This window comes from Macrotis lagotis, chromosome X, assembly GCF_037893015.1.
Source record: "Macrotis lagotis isolate mMagLag1 chromosome X, bilby.v1.9.chrom.fasta, whole genome shotgun sequence".
Classification (NCBI taxonomy): domain Eukaryota; kingdom Metazoa; phylum Chordata; class Mammalia; order Peramelemorphia; family Peramelidae; genus Macrotis; species Macrotis lagotis.
Window position 1 is genome coordinate 660,950,953 of NC_133666.1, and position 25,626 is coordinate 660,976,578.

The 25,626-nt window shown below is 39.3% G+C and overlaps 1 protein-coding gene across 4 annotated transcripts in view; it reads left to right on the forward strand.

Moving 5' to 3' along the window:
- The window catches only part of RIMBP2 (RIMS binding protein 2), a 535,198-nt gene that overhangs the window by 385,838 nt on the left and 123,734 nt on the right, over positions 1 to 25,626 (forward strand). The window lies entirely within an intron of this gene.

Sequence of the window (25,626 nt, forward strand, 5' to 3'; positions counted from 1 at the left end):
TTGCATTGCATTCTCATTTTTCAATTTGTCAAATCCCAGTGTGAGAAAGAAGGGTGAAGGATAGGGTATGGAATGACAGAGAACTTCAGTGGCATTTTCTCCATTTTTGTTTTGAGATGGGCATCTTTAAAGAATTGTAAAGGATGTTCCCAATGATGTCATAAAAGAAATGTTGAAAAGGAACATGGCAGCATGGTCATTTGGTGAGAGTGAGTTATGGGCTCCACTGATATCCTCATTAGACCGAGTGAATATGACAAAGGCTGCCTGCCCATGTGAGGAATTCCATTTTGGTGAACTTTGGGGACACCATGGATAAAGACTGCACAGGACAGACAGATTGTGATTTGCAGTTATCCATATTGATGAGATGATGATGTTTGTCCTGAATTCTTGAAGACCATGAGATCAGGGAAGTAATTCCATGACAAGCATATGAATTGGATTGGAGTGAGGGACTGCTGAGCTAAGTCGCCAGCATTGCTTTCTCCTCCAGAGCCATCTGGTTCCAGTGACCATACTCAGAACAACTGGAGATGGCCACAGATACGAGGCAATCAGGATTCAATGACTTATCCAAGGTCACTTAGCTAGTACATGTCAAGTGTCCAAGGTCAGATTTGAACTCAGGTTCTCCTGACTCCAAGGCCAATGCGCTGTGCCAGCTAGCTGCCTCTTTGAGATGATAAGTCCATTGGAATGTCAACAATATGGACTTGTAGGACACCTCTCCTTTCTGTGGCTAAGGAAAAAACACTCCGTAATGAAACATTAATGTTTTTGCAAGTGATGCTATAAAACCAATTATGCATTTCCATGGCTTAGGAAGAAGTTAAATACAACTAAACTGGGAGATTGAGCAGAGAGCCACCTGCCTGGAAATGTAGCTTACTTAAGTTGAAAGATTTGAAGTATCTGTATTAGTTTTTTTTTTTAAAGGATTCATGAATTTTCAACTGCTTCTCAGATGTTTAACAACCTTTATTATAATGAGGAGAGTTAGATCAGAAAATTACTTTATCAGGGAGCAGGTAATTGGCTACTAGCCATGCATTTCTGATGGATGGAAATCTGCTTAAATAGACCATTCCCTAGGATGCAGACATATTGGAGAGCGTTTTGCTAACGATGTAATTGGCTTGAATTCTGATAGCCTCCTGTAGACAAGTCATTTTAATTCATACTTTGCAAACTAGTATGCAGATGACAGAGGTGTTAGATCTGTCGCCTTTAAAAACAAAAAGGTGTTTTATCTGGAAGTGTCTATAACTGATTATAAAGGGAAGCAAGGGAAAATTTGAAAATGTGTTAAAGATCGTTTTTCCTCCTCCCTCCCTTGAACCCCTCCAAAAAAAAAAGAATTTTTGTAACAAGTAATTAAGGTATTTGGGGCAAGAAATCTGCCTCCCATCTGAAGAAACATGATGACTAGTCACTTTACTCTGATATCCAAAAATTGGACTGATAATGTTCGCTTCTCTTTATTACCTCCAATGAGATAAGGAAAAGTAAGGAGAGGTAAGGGCAGTTAGGTAAACTAGACTTAAAATGAGGAAGATGCATCTTCTTGAGTTCAAATCAGACCTCAGACACTTGTAGCTGTGTGACCCTGGGCATGTCACTTCACCGTCTTTGCCTCAGCTTCCTCATCTGTAAAATGAACTGCAGAAGGAAATGATAAACCAATCCATTATGTTTGTCAAGTGAACCCTAAAACGGGGGGAGTATGTTACAAACTGACATGATCAAGTTGAATCAACTACAATCAGCAGAGACGAGAACAAGAAGAGAAACAAGCAACTGTAACAGTGGGAACGTGAAACGTTACACACACTTTCAGTTAAGGTCACTGCATTATTCATTTTGCTTAACTCTTTTACTTTCTTGTAAGAGAATTCTCATCAAAGGGAATAATGTGTAAATGTCTCTAAAACAAAACACATCTAAAAAATTAAAAGTAAATTTTTTTTAAAAAAAAATGACAAAATATGATCAAAGAGGAGATAGGAGGAGCCTCTTTACAGAGATAGAAGACTCTAAGTATAGCACAATGGGAAGGAGAATAATGTTAGATTTTTTTTAACATGAGTTGGTTAGGTTTAAAAAAGTTGGCTGAGCTTTTTTTTTCTTTTTTAATAATTTGTTAAAGAGAAGGGATATTTGGGAGAGGATGGGGGAAATGGTGATTAGAAACAAAAGATTTTAATAAAATTTTATTTTAAAATGAGATAATGGATTTATAACTCTTTGCAAAGCCTTAAAACTATAGAAATGTCGAGATAGTCTTTTTTAGTGTGATTTGCCAAGTATTCTTTGTTCTCAATTATAAATTATCAGAGAAACTGATTTGCAAACAGTTCAGCTCTTCAGGGGCTATGATGTTCCAATATATTTTATGTTCATTGCACATTTATAGGATCATAGATGTAGACCTGGAGGAAAATATAGAGGTCACGGGGTTCATCTCCCTTCATTTTATAAGGAAGGAGGATGAAGCCCAGGAAATTAAATGACTTACCAAAGATCACAGGGGAAGTCTCAAAATAGGGTTTTGAATCCGTCTTTGAGGACCAATTGTATCACAAGAAAACAACCAGTCCAACTGCCCCTATTTTTACTGGAGAAAGAGTTGAGAATTAGATAAAGGAAAGGACTTGCCCAAAGTCCCAGAGCTGATAAATGACAGAATTAAGATTTAGGATTCCGATCCACTCACTCCAAATCTAGATATCTAACAACTTTAGAATCCTGCTTCTTCCTTGCCAGTGAAAAGTTGTCCATTCTCATTTAAAGTCCAGTAGGAACATAAGGGTAAGGGGTGGTGATGACATTATGAAGATGACGAGGATGATGGAATTGAGGGGATTAGGACAGTGGTAGTAGGAGTTAAGTGAATCAAACTAATCCCATTTTGTGACTCTGTTCTGGAGTTAGTTCTATTCAATTAGGGGTCTAGTCAAACTATTGTTTCAATAAGGAAACCATTGGACTCTAGAAATTGGGAGAAATTTGTATTGCATTGTTTGAATCTAGCCCTGCATGACTGGGAAGCTGTTACATCTCTACCTAACCCTTAACCAAGGACTTAGGCCATGCTGACCAGAAATTTAGTCAGAACCAAAGATTGATGTGAGGAGTTTTCTCACAATTGTACATCTCACGTAACACACATATATCTTATCTGGAAACTGATCCCAGTATTTATCAATCAGCTACTGTTTTCGTGTTCCTTTGATTGTTTATAGATTTTTTTTTAGGTTTTTGCAAGGCAAATGGGGTTAAGTGGCTTGCCCAAGGCCACACAGCTAGGTCATGATTAAGTGTCTGAGACCGGATTTGATCCCAGGTACTCCTGACTCCAGGGCCGGTGCTTTATCCACTGCACCACCTAGCCACCCCTGTTTATAGACATTTGAGGAAGTGGTGGTGCCTCCTTTTCTGATGTCAAGGAATTGCACCTGTTTACTCCCCCCCCCCCCATTTTGGAAAGTCCCTAATCTTTCCTTCAATATAAATCAGATTACCTAATGTTTTATTGTTTCCTTTTGATTAGTCAAATAAGACTAATTTTTTTTAAAGTATACAATATACAGTTTTTTGTTTTTTTGTTTTTTAGGTTTTTGCAAGGCAAATGGGGTTAAGTGGCTTGCCCAAGGCCACACAGCTAGGTCATTATTAAGTGTCTGAAACTGGATTTGAACCCAGGTACTCCTGACTCCAGGGCTGGTGTTTTATCCACTAGGCCACCTAGCCACTCCATCAATATACAGTTTTTAAAAGTATAAAGTATCCCCCCCTGTATTTGGGGCCCAGGTCTAAGCTGAGGAACTCTGGCTCCACTTTATTAGGTAATTGGCATGCCTTGTTTAATAAATCAAAATACGCATAAGATCAGATCTTTGTTTCCTCAGTCATTCATCTTTTACCCACCACAACGATGATGATGATGATGATGACTATTTGAGATTATAGTATAAGTGAATGAATGGAGAATTGACTTTTTTTAGAAAGTTATTCAGTTATGTCTGACTCTTTGTGATCCCATTTGAGTTTTCTTGACAAAAATACTGGAGTGCTTTGCTGTTTCTTTCTCTGGCTCATTTTACTATGAGGAAACTGAGGTAAACAGGATTAAATGATTTGTCCAGGGTCACCTAGCTAATAAGTGTCTAAGGTCAAATTTGAACTCAGGTCTTCCTGACCCCAGATCTGATTCTCTATCCTCTGCACCACCTCACCACCTTTTTGATTCAGGAAGATCTGAATTCACATCATACCTTTGATATATACTATTCATGTGACCCTGGTTAAGTCCCTTAACATTTCTGTGATCTAAGTAATTCTGTTAGACTCTGTCATTGCTGAGTAGCTATTAATATACAATGGTGGAGGAGGTTTCAGTCCTCAGGAATACAATTGCCTACAATGAAGTAACAGGTTTGGTTCTAGAATGCTCTTTCTCTGTCTCCAAATTGTCCTGTGAGGTGGGTCCTATTGATATTACTATCCTTACTGAATCAGCTGCAACAAGTAGAGGTTAAACATAGCGATGTCATTTTTGTTCTTCAATAATGAAGGACAAGAATCAAATCCTTATTTTACAGAGAAGGAAACAGACCCAGAGAGGTTAAATGAATGTTCTCATCTTCTACTCATTATCCCCTTCTCACCTACCCTATGGGTACTACTGCTATGAGCAAGTAGGTGATGCTACAAGTCAGGAAGACCTGAGTTCAAATTCTTCCTCAGATACTAGCTTAGTTACCCTGAGCAAGTGACTTAAGTCGTACTGTTCAAATACCAAACGTGTACTTGCCAAAAAAGACTATTTTATGGAGAACTCACACAGGGCAAGTGCTCACAGGGAGATCAGAAGAAACAATACAGGGACACCCTGAAGGTCTTTCTTAAGAACTTTGCAATTAATTGTGAAGCATAGGAGACACTGGCGCAGGAATGCCCAGCATGGTGTACCCTTATCAGAGAGAATGCTATAGTTTAAGAGCAAGGCAGAATGGAAGCAACTCAAAGAAAATGTGGCATACAGTAAATAAGCCAGATGTTCACACTGACTATTTGTGCCCAACATTTGTGGTAGAATAGTCTAAGCTCATATTGGTCTGATCAGCCAGTTGGACTACACCGCAACCCATTTCTCATATAATGATGTCATTTGGTCTTCTTCAATAAGGAGTGAAAAGAACCAACCAACAAGAACAAAGGCAATATCAATTTGATTATAGTTACAGAACTAAAAAGTGGGAAAGAGTGGACGTGAAAGTGTCCATGAGGAAGTCCAGTGGCCATAGAAAAGATGTATGAGGAATGGGTAATAAGGTGAAGCATAACTGGTACTTGTCTGAAATAATGATCCAAGTGAGACATCTCCTACTTAGGACAGTTCCAAGTCATAATCTTTGCCCCAATCATCAAGGGCCTGGAAACAAGGAGAAATGTTATATTAGGTAATAGAGAAGGCACCATCTGCAGTTATGGAGAGGGATCACTGAAACATAACTTCTCAGTTCATGGAAGGAATCTTTGAGCTCATCTGCTCTGACTCTTTTCAATGCACAAAGAAGGAAACTGAGGAATCCACATGAATGGAACCCCAGATTCCTGAGGATGAATTGAAATGATATTAATGGACAGTTTACCTGTTAGCAGGAATCATCTCTTCATTTATTAATCCATTATTAATCAGCAAATAGTTGGGAAAATCAGGGTGGTGTCTTGGGTTGACAGATTTGGAATATTAAAGGTGTTTGTGTGTGTGTGTGTGTGTGTGTGTGTGTGTGTGTGTGTGTGTGTGAAGAGGTAAGGATAAAAAAAAGAAAACTTTTATACACAGTAAGGGGGAGTGAGAAAACAAAACTTTGCCTACTTCATGAGTTTTCTTAGAACCCAGCCTGGCTGCCAAGGCTATTTACAATCAGCCTTGGAGAGTGGCCTTTAATGGAAGCAAAACATAACTCTGTGTCCAAATGCTATAAACAGCAGATAAAGAATAAAGAAAGAGAGATCAAGAGTTTTGTCCTTTCAAACAAGGAGTGTGGAGGGAGGGAGGGCAATTATGTGCTATTAAATAATTGAAAGGAAATCATCACCAGGCAGTTTTTACAGAATCCTATGTGAACTTGCCAAGTTCCTATAACTGGGGAAATGAGGTCTTATTGAGCAAAAACTCTGGGAAATGAGGGGCCTTCTTTTTCTGGGTTCTGGACGAGAGATCTCCAGACTTTTCTCCTCTTGGAGAGTGTTCCTCCACCCTTCTCTAGAGAAGCAAGATAATTACATCCTCAGGACATTTGAGCCTCAATTTTATGCTGTTTCAAGGCTTTTCAATTTCTTCTGATATCTTTGGAGTAATCATAGCTTACGCTGAACCCATACCCTTTCCCCAGCAGTGGGATCAATCATTCTACATTTTAGTAGCAATGTAGCAATGGTGAATTCAACCGCTCACTGGGCAAAGAAGTTCTCTTACTTAGGACAAATTTCAGAGGCGCGCACACACACACACACACACACACACACACACACACACAGCTATGTTCTTGCAGAATAGTATAAAATGGACCAATCCCTATGGTCTTTGAGCTTCCTGAAGTCAATCTCATCATTGCCACTAATGCAGAATGGATCCTCAACAATCCATTTTCAAGGACTCCAAGGTATAGCCAATCTGTTAATAAGCATTTATTAAATGTTAGCTATTTGTTAAGCATTGGGCACACTAAAGGGGGGGGAGGAAAAAGTTGGTCTCCTACCTTGAAATGTATAAAATTTAATGGGGAAGACAATTTACAAGTCATATACATACAAGATAGATAAGAGTTAAATTGGAGATGATGCTAGCAGTAGAGGAGAGGCTTAGGACTGAGAAAGGTTTTGTGAATAATGCAGAGTTTAATCTGTGTCTTGATGGACACCAAGGAAGAAAGAAAGCAATGATGAGAAAGGTGAGTCTTCAGGCATGGCAAATTTGGCAAAGCAAAAAGGCAGAGTGAGAAGGTAAAATATTGTGTAGGAGAAAAGCCAGTATTGCTGGATTATGGGGGTTGGGGCAGTGTTGGGGAGATCGGAAAGGTAGGAAGGGACGAGGTTGAGAAGGGTTTTAAAAGGCAAAGGAAAGGTTTCCTGCTTGATCCTGGTAATAGGGAATCACTGCTCAATGGAGAATGGACTGAAGTAGGGTGAGGGAACCAGAAAACCCTACTTTTAACATTTGCAAAGCACAATTTCTGGCTTGTATTGGGGGAGAGGGTGTGATTTCCTTGATGTAAAAAACTCCCACTGAGGAACCTTTCTTTACAAATATAAATCTACTCTGGGGCAATGAAAGATTAATTGATTTAAACCAGGATCACGTAGCCTATGTGTCAGAGATGAGACTTGAACTTAGGTTTTCCTGACTTCATGCCCGATCTCATAAAATATGGGTCTGGCACATGGTTAGAATACAATAAATGCTTAATAGATTGAATTGAAAGTGATTTACCTGTGTTATCTCATTTAAACCTCACCTCAGCCATATGAAGGAGAGAATATAATTTAGTAGAGAAACTATGAGACTGAGATAGGTACAGTATTGGAACCCAGGAGTTAGCTGGATTTCAGCTAACTTAGGTGCTCTCTAATTCAACCCTTTCATCTTAGAATAAAAAAAAAAACTGAGGTTCAGAGACTTGTCCCAGGTCTTAGAAGTATACAATCATAGGTTTAGAATCAAAATGAGACCATCAAGACTAATGTCCTCATTTTACAGATGGGTAAACTGAAGCACATAAATGTTAAATGACTTGCCTCAGGTCTTAGAAATACAGGATTTAGAACTCAAAAAGCATTAGGTGTCATCTGAACTAATGTCTTCTTACAGATGGGGAAACTGAGGCACAGCATAGTTAAGTGATTTGCCCAGGATCACACAGAGCTGGGATTTGAACCTAGTATCACTACCAGTGTCTTATCCATTATGCCACAATGAGATTTGAAGTCAAATACTCTTAATCTGAATTCTCCTTGCCATCTTTCCCCAACTCTTATTCCTTGTTCACCTGCAAACAGAACTGGGATGCTCTGAAAAATCTAGTTAATGGAGGGCTCCACCCAACCATGAGGTATGATTCTAAACTCACTAATGACTTCTAGCCTACTGAGCTCGGTTGACAGAGCTCAAGGGACACCCCTGGTCTCCCCTTTTGTTCAAATCTTCAGCTTCAGAATATGCATTCTACACAGAGGTATCAAACCTTCTGGGTGGAGGCAAATCCTAATCACCTCACAGAAGGAAGCCTTCTGTGTCAGAGTGTGAACTCTCCACACTTGTGGATTATCTCACTTTGTCTTCTCTCCTCCCCCCGGCACCTCCTTACCACTGTAAAGGTAAGGGAACTCCTCCAGGAGGGCATCTGCAGCTTTCTGTGTTGTGCAGACACAAAGCCCAATTAACCAATTTCTGTTGGAGATCACCAACATGTCTTCCATCTGTCCAGGGGAGTGTTTGAGGAGCAGGCAAGAAGCATCGTGACTTGGTGAAAGGAGCCTTGGCCAGGGGCTCAGGACCACTGGGCTCAAGAGTGAGGGGAGCCAGGAGAGGAGCCTGGGTGAAGTCCCTTCCCTCCGGGTCTCCTCGTCCTCTTGGAGTGGGGGAGCTCAATGAATTAGGACTCTCATGGCTCTAGGACTGGAGGGAATCTCAGAGACCATCTAACCCAAGTCTTTCATTTCACAGGTAAGGAAGGTCTAGGGAATCAACATACTGTGCCCATAGCTCGAATCTCAACTCTATTAGCCACTGTGATCCCAGGGAGTCACAATCAAGATGCCTCCCTCCCTCCCTCCTCCCTTCCTTCCTTCCTTCCTTCCTTCCTTCCTTCTTTCCTTCCTTCCTTCCTTCCTTCCTTCCTTCCTTCCTTCCTTCCTTCCTTCCTTCCTTCCTTCCTCCCTCCCTCCCTTCCTTCCTCCCTCCCCTACATCTCCAAGCTTCTGGGAGCATACTCTATATTCTCAGCCCCCCAGACCTTTCCTCCACCTGTAATGTCTCTCTCCTCCTCTTTCCTTATTGCACAACTGCCTATTCTTTAAAGCTCACCTGAAGTGTCAGCTTCCCCTTCATTTCTTAGGTGGATAATGTTCTTGGTTTTGTACTTCTCCAACACACTTAAAATAATACTGTGTAACTCTTTGTACTGATGTGTTATCAATCTATTAAACTCCAAGCACCATGACTGATTGATTAATGCTTATTAACCAACCAAATTTTACCTCCCAACTAGGCCATAAGGTGGCCATGGAGGAATGTCAGTTTTCCCATCTGTAAGACACCTAATGATACAGTACTGAATAACCTTCTGGATTGGGGGTCAAGAAGACCTAACTTTGAATCCTATGCTAGACACTTACTAGCTGTGTGAATCTGAGCCTCAGTTTGCTCATCCAGAAAATGGGGTTGATAATAGGCTCTCCTAGGCAATGTTTTGAGGGTCAAATGTGATCATATATTTAAAATGCTTTGCAAACCTTAAAGTACTATATAAATACTTGCTATTATTAAAATGAGAAAACTGGACTAGATTCTAATGTCCTTCTTTAGTGTAGACTCATAATCTTGAGTCTACAAAGGCAGGCACCATCTTTTCCAACGGTTGACATTTATATAAGGCTTTAAGATTTGCCTAGTATTTTATTTATGTCATCTTATAAAATCCTGTGAAATGAATGCTGTTATTTATTCCTGTTTTACAGATGAGGCTACTGAGACAGAGAGGCTAAGTGACTTGCGCAGGGTCATTCAGTGAGTGGTTGTCTGAGGTCAGCTTCAAACTCAGATCTCTCTCCAATACACCACACTGCCTTTCTAAGCTTTATTTCTCTCCAAGCACCTAGCCCAGCTCCTTGCATTCAGAAGGGACTTAAACATATTTATGTTGATTGACTAATTGGTTTTGGAACCATTTAGCAACAAGAATAGATTATTTATATTCCATGTAAGTAGATCCATTCTTATAAGTGGAATTCAAGGAGAGGCATTGTGTGAGGCAATCAGACAAAATAGCTCCAGAGGCAATTCAGTCTGGTGAAACCTATGGGCTGAGTAAGAAGAATGTTTTTAAATGAATAAAATTAAAGAATAAGATTTAAAATAAATCAATTCTATTGAAATAAATTTATCTATGTCTACACAAATGGATATATACCTATGTACATGTGTATTACATGTATGTGTATACACTCACACACATACATTTGCACATGTATGTGTATATCTCAAGTTCACAGACTCTAGGATAAGGATTACTACTTTAAGTAAAACAAAGAACTGAAATCTCTATGAGAACCAGACAATGGTCAACTGATCCGAAGTATTGGACGTCAGTGTGGGAACTACTGTTGGCTAATTCCTGAGTAGTATTTAAATGTATGAGTACACCAAAACACAGAACACATGACCAGAGCCCGCTGAAATGAAAAGAGTGCCAGATCTGGAGTCGGGGAGCTGGGTTCAAATCCTATCCTTGCTACTTTATGACTTTGGGCAAGCACTTGCTACTCTATTGGTCTGCATGTAGGGGATGTCCAGAAGGGGTCAAACCAGAATGGTGAAGGACCTTTGTCTCACTTTGTCTTCTCTCCTCCCCCCTCACACCTCCCTTATCACAAAAATTCATAGAACCTAGATGCTATAAAAAGCTCAGCTCTTTTGAAACATCTAAAGATCTGTTGGTAGAAGAATGGATTAACCTTAAGAATCTCCAAAGATTGCCCCTCATATCTTGTAATATTTAATATTTACAAGATGCTTGAAGATTGGTATAAAGTTTCACATATATTATCTTATTCTGTTTGACACCAGACGATAGAACCAAGGGATAATGGATGTAAGATTCCCAGAATGTGTTAGAAAAATTTTCCTACTATTCGAGTTACTCAAAAGGAAATAAACTGCCTCAAGTATGGTAGATTCTTCTTCCTTATAGATCTGCAAGCAGAGACTGAATAACCACATTAGGGTTGATGTAGTTGCATATCTGGGTTGCACTCAATGACTGCCAAGGTCCCTTCCAATTCTCCAGTTCCATGCTTCTGAAATTAATCAAGTTTGGGGAGAAAATTCTCCATTATAGTATAATAGAGATACAGTTTATACAGTTGAAAGTCTTGTTATACAACTTTCTCTCCCAATTTATAGATGAACAAACTGATTGGATGGTTGGTTGGTTAGTTGGTTGGTTGGTTGGTTCTTGTTCTTTGTTATCAAAGAAGACCAAAATGACATTACTATTTAGAGACAAGTTATAGTGTGATCATGACTGTGGTTGATTAAACCAATACGAGCTCAGAATATTCTACCACAATTTGGGCAAAGATGGTCCATGTGAACAATTGGTCTATTTTCCCTCTAAACTTATGTATCTCACTTTTCCTTTGAGCCATTTCCATTCTGCTTTGCTCATGGAGAACAATACCCTCTCTGATGAGGACATGACATGCTGGGCGGTACCTGTGTCTCCCATACTGCATCATCAATTCTAAAGTTTGTAAAAGAGACCTTCAGAGTATCCCTGGTATCATTTTTTCCTGATCCCCTCCATGAGTGCTTACCTTGTGTGATTTCTCTGTAAAATAGTTGAATCAACTTGCCCAATGTCCCACAGATGAGTGACAGAGCTATGATTTAAACTGAGACCTAGCAATCCACATTTAGCAGTCTTTTCACTTTACCCCATTCCCACCCATGGAATCACCTCATCTTTAGGACAAAAAGAATGTGATCCCAGCACACAGAGACACATGACCCTCCCCACAATGTATAAATGGCATCACCCTGAGCTAAAGCAATATCTAATAATATTATGGTATTAAAGTTTCATATATTAGCATGCCATCTTTAATTTGTATGGCAATCCTGTAAGTTTTATTTATTAGAAGTCAGATGGCCCCAAGCAGGAAAATCTCTGAAGTATAATTTTCTTAGTTGCATTATGGAACAGAGAGGTGTTTCGGTAATGGGGTGTTAATGCAAAGAGGCCTTATTTGTCAAAGCTGCCCAAGTGCGTTTAGAGATGGGATATATTCAAATTGCAGGCTTTTTTCTCTAGAAGAGCCCTGACTTTTCTCCTCTGCTGCCATAGGTCATCTGGAAAGAGGGAGAGGGGAGGAGGGGCTCTCACCTGATTATTGGAGGGGCAGAATACCAGTCAAAGCAGTTCCTGCTCATTAAAGTGTGAAGATCAGATGACAATAATGGGACCTTGTGATTTGAACATCTGGTGTTCACAGTTCCATAGGATGAATGTTGGGTTGAAAATATCTTCTAGCAAAAGGTTTCTTTAATCATTTTTATAGAACAGGCCCTTTCAGTAGCAATCTGGAGATTTTTATGAACCCCTTCTCAAAATAGCACTGTTCAATATATCAAATAAAATACATGGGGTCACGTATAAAAACAAATAAAAATGGGAAAGAAAAAAGGGAAAGGAAAAAATTTATATTAACTTCATTGTATATTTAGAAGAAATAGCAAGAAGTACATTTTGGAGTTTGATGTTCAATCATCATTTTTATTATGCTATCCTATAAAAATGCTTCTTTTATTCCATAAATTAAAAATAAAATAAATTTTTAAAAAAGAAATACAGGTATCAAAAAATTTAAAAAGAATTCACAGAAACGAGGTTAGGAATTCCTGGCAAAGAGGACCATGGGATCATAAATAACATATGGAAGGGCCCAAAGAGGCTATCTAGGATAAACCTTCACATTTTGACAAATGAGACAACTGAGTCAGATGAGGAAACAGAAAGGTAAAATAAAATAATTTTCCTTCTTACTATTCCTCGCATATAACACATCTCTCATCTTTGTGCCTTTGCAATGACTGACCCCTGTGCTCAGGAAATTCTTACTAATTCTTAAAAGTTCTGGTTACCTTCAAGATTCTCAGATGGCACTGGTCCTAGAGTCAGGAGGACCTGAGTTTAAATCAGACCTCAGACACTTGATAATTACCTAGCTGTGTGACCTTGGGAAAGTCACTTAACCCCATTGCCTTGAACCCCGCCCCCCCAAAAAATAGAATGTAAATTCTAAGGGGGAAAGGACTGTATTCTCAGAGTTGACTCCACAGCAGACCCTTCATAAATAATTGTTCATTGATTGGTCTAGTTTGTTGAATAATAAGCATTAAAGGTAACATCTGAATCCAGTTCCTCTGACAATATTCTTTCTACTGTAAAATTCTGTTTGCTTTAAGGGATACCCTACAGTAAAGGGCCTTGAGTTTTGCCAAATGAAGACTCATTAAAACAACTGTAGATGATTAGACTGGAGAAGACTGGAGTCTTTGAAGTATATGACCTGATCAGGACAGATTAAGAACAAATGTTAGAAATGATGAAAAGGCAAATTTTGGCTTGATGCCAGTTAATATTTCATATCATTTAACTCTGTCTTCATGGGAAAGAGGCCTATCTCAGGAGGAGGGAGGTTCCCCTTTACTAGGAGGTCTTCAAGCAAAGGATTAAGGACCATTTCTTAGATTTGTTATAAAGGGGAAGGTTTCCCCCCCTCCAGATATTGATTGAATTGGAAGCATAAAAACATTTAGACTGTAATTCTAAGTATATAGGAAAATAGATCCACTTGAGCATGTAAAAATATAGAGTTAGCTCAAGATCTAACTGTATAGGTCATTTAATCAACCTCCTCACTTTACAGAGAGGGACACCGGGACACAGAAAGGTTAAGTAATCTGGCCAAAGTCCCACCCAGAGAAGAACCAAAAGTAAGGCAGTTAGGTAGCACAGTGGACAGAGCATTGGTCCTGGAATCAGGAAGACTTGCGTTCGGATCTGTCTTTCAGACCACTACCATCTATGTGACCTTGAGCAAGTTATATAATCTAGGTCTGTCTAAGTTTCCTCAAGTGTAAAATGGGAATAATAAAGGTGTCTACCTCCCAGAGTGGTTGTGATGGTCAAATTGGATAATCTTTGTAAAGTGCTCTGCACATAGAAGGGCCTTAATAAATGCTTCTTTCTTTTCTTCCCATCCTATTAATGCCAAAACAATCACTTTATCTGCCTGCCCAGTAGTTCATCGATTATTGAACATAAGGAACAATGTAGGAAGGTGATTTGTTCTTGAACTGTTTTTTAAAACAACTCCATCCATTATATAAGAAGATGCGAACTTTCAGACTTGCAAAGCCTTTTACAAAAATCACACCACATTTTTTGCAGGGCCTCTCTGAACTTCTAATTAAGTTACTAATCCACCATTGGAATTATGTCATGTTGATTTTTCAGCTTCCAAATATTGCTTACTTCTCTCTCTCTTCTCATGATGATGATGATGATGATGATGATGATGAGGCTACCTTTCACATGCTGGGCCACTCACAGACTTAATTCTATTACGGGTCTGCCCACCCGTGTTGGTCTCTTCTCCTGCCATTGGTTCATCTCTCTTCATCTTGGTGCTAGATTAAGCAACTGATTAAGCTACTGATTAAACAAATAGGATATTGTTCCTGATGTATTAGTCCTTTCTAAATCAGCATTTAATATATATTTATATATATACATATATGTATATATATATAATATATATATATATATATATATATATAGAGAGAGAGAGAGAGAGAGAGAGAGTTAATTGGCTAATTAGAACAAAGATCAAAATGAATGCAAAATTAGAAGAAATAATAAAATCTAAAAAGTGATTTGAAATGAAGACAATTACAACCTGATCTCCTGTAACATGTTATTCAGACTGAAACGTGGGAAATGGATGAAAGAAATGCATTGACACTATTTATGCCAGTTTCCTACAGAATTTTAACTGATAAATCACTTGTCCCAAGGACACCAAAGGAGTCTTAAAAACTATTGTAGTCAGCAAACACTAAACTTACTTATCAGGCTGAGAGATGTAGTAGCCATGGGCATCCCTGCTTTCAATATAAATGTCTTTGTGAAATCAAAGGAGATTAAAATTGTCCACTCAAATGTCAAATTAATCTTCCAGCCAAGGTTTAGCCTTGGATCATTCTCACCATCTTCTGTCTTTCTTCTTAGATTTGTGCTGCTAAACAAAGGGGAAACAAATCACACGATCATTCTGATTTGGTCTACTACAAACTTATATTATGCAGCTTCAGCTGAGCCCTCACTGCTGCTAGGCAATACTTTTACATCTACTTTAGCAACTTATTCTGCTTTACAGACACTGCCAAACCTTTTCATACCTCCTTAAGTCCCCATGGTTCCTCCTGTTCCCACTCCTTCAGCTAACAGTCTTGCCTCATTTTTTTTACTAAGAAAAATTGAGAGCATTCACCCAGAATTCCCTCTTCTCATTCCTTCTTACTTCACCCAAATACTTCTTGCCATAATCATCTCCTTTATCCTTATCTGACATGTTGAGGTGGTGCTTCTTGCTCTGTACATGAACAAGTTGAACCATTCCATCCTGTTTTCTTTAGTAGTTTGATTCTCTAGCATTCCTATGCTTTCATCTACCTTTAGTCTCTCCTTATAACTGCTTCCCCACTCCTTGCAAACAAGCCCATGTCTCTTGTTCCTTAAAGCAAAAACCTGGTGCAGCTAGGTGGTGCAGTGGATAGAGCACCGGCCCTGGAGTCAGGAGTACCTGAGTTCAAATCCGGCCTCAGACACTTAATAATTACCTAGCTGTGTGGCCTTGAACAAGCCACTTAACCCCATTGCCCTACAAAAACTTAAAACAAAATGAAACCAAAAAAACTCACTTTATCTCTCCATCCTTGCTAATTATCAGCCCATTTGTCTCCCGCTAAATTGCTTGAAAAGACCATCTACTGAAAAATGCTATCCACCTCCAGAGAAAGAATTAATGGAGTCTGGATACAGACTGAACTATTTTTCTCTTTCTACTCTTTCTATATTTCTATCTTTTTGTCTTTCTATCTATTTTTATAAAATAAATTCCGGAGGTACCCTGTAAAATACAAAGTCCTCTTTTAGCATTCAAAATCCTTCATAACTTGGCTCCTTCCTCCCTTTGTAGTCTTTCCACATATTATTCCCCTAAAACAGACTCCAGAGTAGAGCCAAAAGCGTGGCCAAAGCATGTCCCAGTATATAGCCTTTGTCTTCTACAGGTAGCCCTATCTACTAATAATGCCAACTCCCATTTCTAATAGCAGTTTAGAGTTTGTAAAAATTTTCCCTCAAAACAGCCTTGTGAAATTGGTAATGGGGGCGGCTAGATGGCACAGTGGATAAAGCACCAGCCCTGGAGTCAGGAGTACCTGGGTTCAAATCCGGTCTCAGACACTTAATAATTACCTAGCTGTGTGGCCTTGGGCAAGCCACTTAACCCCATTTGCCTTGCAAAAATCTAAAAAGAATAACAAAAAAAAAAGAAATTGGTAATGAAAATGTTATTTAAAGATGAGAAAACTGAAAAAGCAAAGAAAGGAAAATGACTTTTCTCCAGGTCACACAACATCTAAGTATTAGAGGTGCAGCTAATGCCCTAGTCTTCTGAATGGCGTCAATGAAATATAATATATTTTCAGGCACTGCTTTTGGAGTTAGAAGACCTTAATTGGAACCCCACTCCTGCTATTTACTTAACCTATATGATCTTAGGGAAGTCACTTGATTTTCCTAATGATCACAACCCCCCAAAACTTGGACTGGATGATCTTTACGTCCTTCCAATTTTAAATCTTTTATCCTATGTTTCCTAATACTATAATTATTCTACCACCAAACTGCCTTTCATCATGATGTCTAGTACAGTTTTCTCCTTCTTCCAAAGAAAACTAATAACAAAAATCCTTCAGGGACTCTCGCCACTTTCAATATAAACATCTTTTTGAGTGGTGACCAGTGAAATAAGAAACCTTCTAGAAGGAACCCTTCAAACCAAGTGAACAAATATCAAATCCCACCCAAGGTGGGACTTCCCAACTTTAGATCCAAATGGAATAGTATTGCTCAGAGTAGAACATGTGTGAAGACTCTGGAATGTGTCTTTGGGAGAAGTACTCTATATACAAAAAGATATTTATCTAATTTAGGAGAGAAGGGAAATCATGGTGGACTGGCCCTTAAAAATAATTTTGAAATCCAAAAGTCTTTCTGCACCTCAGAAGTCATTCGTTCTCATTGGCTTTACTCTGAATAGAAGACTATTATCTTTTTTTCCCCAAGGCAAAGGAGAGGATATTCCAGAACAGATGCGTTGTTTGGGTTTGTTTTTTTATGGGCTGTATTGTTGAGGTTTTGAAAAAAGATTATTATCATTACATATTGTAAAGAAATTTTCCATACTAAAAAAGAATGGCATTTCAATAATGCTCGAATCTTTGTTACAGTTGTCAATAGTTTATAATTCTTCATTGAAGAATTGTTCATTCATATCCTTGGACCACTGATCCATTCCTCCAAGGACTCTAAGTCTATGTGTTTGTGATAGTCAGCAGACAAAAATAAGATTTTCTATCATTTATTTGGAGGCACTTAGCTTGCAGTAATTCAATCCAAGTAAACTAAGATTTATTGTGTCCATTCTATATGCCAGAATATATGTGAATAGGATCATGAAGGAGAGAGATGATCTCAGAGTCAAGAAGACCCAGATTCAGGTCCTGCCTCTCACATATAAGAGCTTTGTGACCATGGGCAAGTCCTTCAGTGTCTCGGTGCCCCAGACTATGTCTAAGCTACAAAGTCCAGAAAAGGTGCCGACTTTCATTAGAAAAGAGAATTTCCTCATTGGCAAATCCCTATACCATTGACATTGAAGCAGCTAGGGAGGATGGTGAGTAGAGCTTTGTACTTGTATTGAAGGAGACCTGAGTTTGAATCCTGCCTCAAGAATCAAGAGAAGTTACTTAATCTCCCTCTGCCTCAGTTTTCTCATCTTAAAGTGAGGAGAATAACGGTAACTATCTCTCTGAAAGGAAATTGCATAAGGAGAATGGGGAATAATTAGGAAATAATAAAATGAGGAGGTGGGACTAGCTGGCCTCTGAGCCCCCAGCTAGCTCTCACTCTGGGCTGTGATGATGCTATCATCTTAATTGACTTTGCCACTCTAAGCCTCTCCCCATCTCAGCCTCCTCTGTAGTATGACAAGTCACATCAGCTTATCAAGGAATCAAACACCCTGCATCAGAGTTTTCAGGTCTAATTAATGTTTTCAAACTCATTTCCTGTGTTCCACAAGAAGTCCCTGATAGTATTCTCTATTGTACGACAACTGATAGGAACAGCATGCAAGGGCTGACTGGTCTAATGAGCTCATTTGGTGGACTTATCGAGCAGTTCAGACAATCTTGAGAAACAGGAAATGTATTACTTTGGAGTTTCATTACACACACAAACATATGGAGACGGATTTTGTGTTTTTAATAAGAGACACCGCCAGCTTAGATAGCCTTGTTCTCAGAATGTCACTTGTCTCCTCAGTGAGGAGGAGTGCAGGGGCCGGGTGAGCTGTGCAATGTCCGTTGATTGAATGGTGATGGATTTTCTTAGCATTCTTCTGACTTGAGACTTGAGCAAGAGAGATGCATCCTCTTTTTCACTGGCCCTTCAAGTTCCAGCCTCCTTTTCCTCCTTTCTGTATTTGATTCTGGAGGGAATAAGGAGCCAGTGATGGGTAAATTGTCAGAGGGAAGGATGAGATAGAGGGATAGAATGTGAGTAAATGTGAGTAGGAACAAGAAAGGTTTGTTCTGGGAATCCTGAAAGTGGCTTAAATCGAAAAGAGAGATCTCATTGGGAAATATGGTGTGGGGGGGGATAAACTGGATCATTGTTTTAGTGTTGGGAAGGACTCCAGTTAGAGGACTGGTAGTCAGAAGACTTGGTTGTTCCCCCTCCCCTCCAACCCATTTTGGTCATACTACTTATGTAACCTTGGCTAAGTCCTTTCACTTCTCTGCACCTCACTTTATTCATTTGTAAAATGAATGCATTGGACTAGATGACCTCTAGGTGCCTTCCAGCTCTTAATCTGTGATCCTATGATTTGCTCCAACTCTGTATTTTATCACTTAAGAAAATGAGCCTCTCCCCAAGATAAATGACTTGTCCAAGGTCATACAGAATCAAGCTTTGAATTCAGATCTTCTAACTTTATGAAAATCAACTGATTTTCCCATACTACTATGTGGATAAAGGATGGAAATGTCAGGCTGAAGATTTGATACAGTAAAAGTAATGGGCCACTGTGGAATTTTGAGTGACAAGTTAAAAAATAGTATCTGAGAAAAAATAATCCAGCATCTTGATTCAGGGTAGACTAATTCTTCTTGAGATTCTGGGCTTTAGCAGAGAGCTTTGAAGTGACATATACTGCTCTAACAAGAAAGTCTAACCAGGGAGGCAGCAGGGCATCAGAAAGAGATTGTTAGCTTGGGATTCAGAAGAGCTGATTTTAAATCCTGACTTACAATCCTTCAGTTTTCACCCCCAGATTCTAGAGTCTTCCCCTCTAAGGTTACTTTGTATATATCCTTGTATGTATCTATTTACAAGTTGTCTCCTTCATTAGAATGTAAGCTACCTAAAAACAGGTACTATTTTTTGTCTTTCTTTGTTTCCGGGGCCACTTAGCACATCGCCTGGTACCTGCTAAGTGTTCTGTTGATTGGTCCCATGATTAATCACGTTACCACCCAAAGTCTTAGTTAACTCATATGTTAAATGGAGAAAATTATACCTACACTATCCACCTCTTAGGAATTTGTGAGGAAAGTATCCTATAACCCTCAAAGTACTTTGAAATGAAATCCCTGTCAATTAGGAAAAAAGGTATCTCAGGACAGCTAAGTGGTGCAGTGGATAGAGTACTGGCCCTGGAGTCAGGGTTCAAATCCAACTTCATACACTTAATTATTTCCTAGCTGTGTGACCTTGGACAAATCACTGAATCTCATTGCTTTGCAAAAAAAGAAAAAAGAAAAGGAAAGAAAAAGAAAAAAAAAAGTATCTCAGAAGAGAAATGATACACAGGAGCTGTCCAGTCTAACTCTTTGCCTATCATCAGAAAGTGAAGTCTTAGACCGGCTGAGATCACCAGCCCTGAAGTTAGAAGAATTTGAGTTCAAATCCAGCCTCAGACGTTTATAAACCTTGTGACTTTGGACAAGTCACTCCTAGTTGCCTTGCAGCCAGAACTATCTCCAGTCATCCCGATCATATGTGGCCCCTGGACCCAGAGAAAGTGAGGCTGGTGACTTAGCTCAAAGCAAATTCACTTGCTTGTCATGACATCATCTCCCTGATTTCATGGTCTTCTCCAAGAAACAAAAAAATTAACACCATCATTCTAATGTTACCTCAGAGGCTTGCTCCAGATCTTGAAACCTGAGGATCATGGCATCTTTAGACTGTTCTGAAAGCAAGCATGTGGTTTAAAATAACAAACTATTTCCTGTTTCTGAAGAGGCAGGTGAGTGCTGTTTTAGAATGTGGCTCTTTGCCAGTTTTTGAACGTGAAGACAGGAAAACAAAGTGTCTAAGTTGTTTGACAAGGTCACAGTTTCAGATTTTGTGTGTTTGTGTGTGTGTGTGTGTGTGTGTGTGTGTGTGTGTGTGTGTGTGTTTGCTGAATTGTTTTTTCTTTGTTATAAGGGAGAGTTCAATTTGGGTTGGGGCTAGCAGGGGTGGGGAGGGAAAGGTGCATGTCTCCAAAACTGACTGATGTAAAAACAAAGGACATTGACAGAAGCATGAGGAACAGGAAGGGTATAAAAATTAGGAAAGGGAGGAGAAGTATTAGGAGGAGGAGGAAGGAAAGAAGGAAAGAAATTGGGGAAAAGGAAAGGAGAAAGTGAATGAGGGGAGGAGGGGAAGAATGAGCAGAAAGAAAAAGAGAGGAAGGAGCAGAAGAGGAGAACTGAGATTTATAAACCACTTTCTTACAAATAGCAATAGGCAGTGCAATTAATATGTTGTTATTATAGATAAGAAAATAGGAGCTGAGAAAAGAAAAGTGCCTTTTCCTCCCTGAAAATTGCCTTTTCTTGTACTCCAAACAGCTTATAACTACCTCTCATTGCAGCTAGTATTCCCCTTTTAACCTTGAAAAAGGGAACAAGAAGAATTGTTGAATATTTGTTAATCATATACTTTTCAATGTTATTTGAATCCACAGTAAGTCTATATAAGCATTAAATAATTATATGTTTGCACTTTGGGAGGGGGGAGTTTGTGAGGCCATGGGATTAGGTGACTAGCCCAAGGTCACACAGCTAGTAAGTATTAAGTATCTGGGGCTGGATTTGAACTCAGATATTCCTGACTAAAGGACCAGTGTGCTAGCCATTGTACCAACCAAGTGCCCCAATTATTATGTGTTTTAGAAGAAAGAAGGTATAAAATGTGTTCTGGGAAAGAGGATAAAGAAAAAAAGAAGGAAAATGAAAGGAAAAGCGAGGGAAAAGAATGGGAGAAAGAAAGGTAGAGAGAAGAAAAGGAAGGGAAGAGAAAGAAAAGGAAGAGACAGAATGGAAAAATAAAATGAAAAGAGAAAGAAAAGGGAGATACAGAAAGAAAAATGAGAGAAAAAAGAAGATAGAAAACCAAAAGGAAAAAAAGAGAAAGAAAAGAGAGAGGTAGAAAGGAGAAAGGAAAAGGTAGATAGAGAAAGAGAAAGAAAATAGAGAGTCAGAAGAGAGAAAGAAAAGGGAACTAGAAAAAGAAAAAAAAGGAGAGGAAGAAGGAGAGAGTAAGGGAGAAGGAAAAGGAGAGAGAGAACAAAGGATAACAAAAGCCTTGACTTTTTTTTTTCTATGATTCATACCAGATTCTAAATTCGTCGAAACAGAACTCACTAAAGTGCTCTGGTAAATCTCATGCTGACTCCTGGAGGTTAGATGTACCCTCTTAGGAAACACAGATCTTTGCTGAAGTCCCTTGCTATGAGTGGGGAGAGGGGTGGGCCTCCTGGCCACAGAACCAATTCTCCTTTGAGCTCTCTCTAATCCGAGTTGGGGGCAGACTTAAGCGAGTTGACTCATTCATTCATTGTCACGTCCTTATCTTCTGAAAACAAGAATCTAACCAGAGTAAGGCTACTTAAAAGTCAGTATTAATGTCGGCGTTCATCTATAAATATCTCTTTTAAAAATACATCCTGCCACTGGCAAAGCTTTTTTGATGGCCATTCCCTGCTTTGTGGCGTATATATCGTGAAGCTCTTTCCAGATGTGAAATCCTCGACTGGACATGTTTCATACGCTTAGGAATGGGAAAATGTTTTTAAAGGGGTTATGTGGAGATTTGGGAGAGCCTTGCTTCTGAAAAGAAGCCAGGTCTTTCTCAATTCTCATCCTCAAGCTCTCCATGTTTGAGAAAATGTGGGACTTGTTTCTACAAGGTCATCAAGAGGAAACTAAGACCAAGTCAAGGGTGCAGAAGAGTAGAATGGGAAGTTTGCTGCCCTGGCCTTCTGACTTTCCTACCTTACTGTCCAATACAGTGAGACCCAAGATGCATGCAACAGATGGGAGTGGGTCTTCAGAGAGACTGTGGTATGGTAGAAAATGACTGAATTCACAGTGAGGGGCCATGGGTTCGAAGCCCAAATCCGTCATCTAATGCTTTCCATGTTAAGGGCCACGAAGTGGTGAAATGGATAGAGCACCGACCTCTAAGTCAGGATGATTTGAGTTCAAATTTGGCCTCAGACACTTGACACTTAACTTACTGTGTGACCTTGGGCAAGTCACTTAACCCTGATTCCATCACATCCAGAGTCATCTCCTTTTGCCCTGGTCCATATTCAGACAGTTCCGGAGGAGAGAGTGAGGCTGGTGATTTAGCACAGCATCTTCTGACTCAAATTCAATACACATGCATATCATGTATCACCTCCCTGATGCCATGGAACTATGAACAAACATCATCATTCATGTTAAGTGACTTGAGTAAGTCACTTGTCTTTTTTTTAAGGTTTTTTTGCAAGGCAAATGGGGTTAAGTGGCTTGCCCAAAGCCACACAGCTAGGTAATTATTAAATGTATGTATCCACTGCGTCACCTAGCTGCCCTTGACTTTTTTCTTTAACACTATTTATTCATCTATAAAATCAGGAGCTTACAGAGGTCTTCCATGAGAGGATGAGGTCCATCAGGAAATACAATGTAAAAAGGAAAATGGCAACAATCATTGTCCTTAAAAAGTAAATCAATCCATCAATAAATAAAATTTATTAACGACCAAGCACTCTACTAAACACTGGGAATACAAAAAGAGGTTTGCCCTCATGTTTTTGTTCAATCAGTTCAATTTTGTTGGAGTCTTCATGACTCCATTTGAGACTTTCTTGGTCAAGATCCTGATCCTGGAATGGTTTATCATTTCTTTCTCCAACTCATATCTCAGATGAGGGAACAGAGATAAACAAGGTTAAGTGATTAGTCTGGGGTTATACAACGAGTAAGTGTTTCAGACCAGATTTGAACTTAGGAAGAATAGTCTTTCTTACTCCAGGTCCAATATTCTATGCACTTAGGTACCATCTAGCTGCCTCCTGCTCTCAAGTAGGTTAAGTCATATGTATTTTACTGCATCACTTCTCTGAACTCATGATCTTCTTCAAAAACAATGGGCAAACATTATTATCACAATCTTATGGAGGAGATTACAAGCAAATAGATATGTACAATTTATATATCTCTTTATATATATGTGTGTGTGTGTGTGTGTGTGTGTGTATATATATATATATATATATATATATATATATATATATAGACACATACATATATATAGGATAAAGAGGAAATCATAAACAGAGGGAAGGTGCTAGAATGAAGAGAGACTGGGGGAGACCTCCCAAAGTAGTTGAGATTTTTAGACTGGACTTAAAGGAAGCCAGGTAGGTTAGTAGTTAGTACAGAGGTAGGAGAGCATGCCAGACTTGGAGGACAGCCAGAGAAAATGCCTGAAGTTAAGAGATGGAGGATCTTGTCCATGGGACAGCCAAGAGGTCAGGGTCACTGGATTGAATAGTATGTGTAAGAAGACTAGAAAGGTAGGAGGGGCCACATGTTTGAATGGGATAAAAGAAGGGCATTGCACTCCTGAAGTGTTTGGGTCTCTTCTGATTCTAAACTGGTGATCCCATATGTATGTATGTATGTATGTATGTATGTATGTATGTTTGCATATTTGCATGTGTAGAAGTGTGTATGTGTGTGAAATACACACACATATATGGTGTGCCATGGGTGCACGATTCATGTCACATGGATACATGTGAAAACACACATTTACACCTACTATGCATGCACACATATGACTGCATGTGTATATACCTAAACATACTTATATTTACATGCTTCTACATGCACACACACTTGTGTGCATGCACATAGATGCACAATATGTGCAGCTATATACATAGCACATACATATGTTTATCAAAGTGAATCAGTCTTTAAGCATTTACTAAACATTTACCATATTCCAAGTCAATAAACATTCATTAAGCATCTGGTATGTGTGTGCTAATGTGGATACCAAAGCCCAAGGGATGCAATTATTGCTCTCAAGAAAGCATAGTGTTGCCAGAGGAGGTAACATGTATACACATGTACAAAATGGGACAAAGAAAGAGAAAAGAAGGAAGAGAGGGAGGATGAGACAGACAGACAGACAGACAGATATAGACAGATACAGACAGATAGAATCAGAGAGAGAGAAAGAGAGAGAGAGAGAGAGAGAGACAGCAGACAGAGAGATACAGAAAGACAGAGAGACAGAGAGACAGAGAGAAAGCTCTTAATCAAATAAAAAGCCTTGGAAGTGGGGGTGGGGGTCTTCTGGGAAGAGGTAGCATTAGGTTGAGTTGTAAAGGATGAGTAGGTGGAGAGGAAGAAGGAAAACAGTCCAGGCAGGAATAATGCTGGGAAGGCAAGTCTCTTCCTAGCTCTCTGCTTCTAAGATAAAAGGATGTCTTCTGCCATTGCCCATCTCAGATCTTGCATATTAACTGTCTTAACTATCTCATACTTAGACTACTAGTTTTGAAAAAGCTGACATTCTGTGGATGTTGAGTCGTTTTAGTCGTGACTGATTCTTTGTGATCCCATATGGGGTTTCCTTAACAAAGATACTGGAGTGGTTTGCCATTTCATTCTCCAGCTCACTTGACAGATGAGGAAACTAAGGCAAACTGGAGTAAGTGACTTGCCCAGGATCACACACCTAGTAAGTGTCTGAAATCAAATTTGAACTCGGCCCTCCTGGCTCCAGGTCCCATGTTCTATTCACTGTGGTACAGACATTAAATGCACATAATTGCTCAGCAAGCACTATTAAAAATCCACTACGTGCCAGTCTTTTGTTTGGCAACCAAAGAATTTTAAGACAATCCAGAAGCCAAGTATCCCATCAGTCCATCTTCAGAAGGAAGCGTGTTGAGTTGGCCACCAACTCTGCCAATCCTAGAACCATAGACTTTGAGCTGATAGGGACCTTGGAAGATTTCTAGTCCCCATTTTTCAGGGGAGGAAACTAGCTCCTACAGAGGATCACGGACTTGGCCAAGGGCAATTAAGTGACAACGTCATAATTTAAACTCAGATTTTCTGACTCAACCCCAATGATGGTC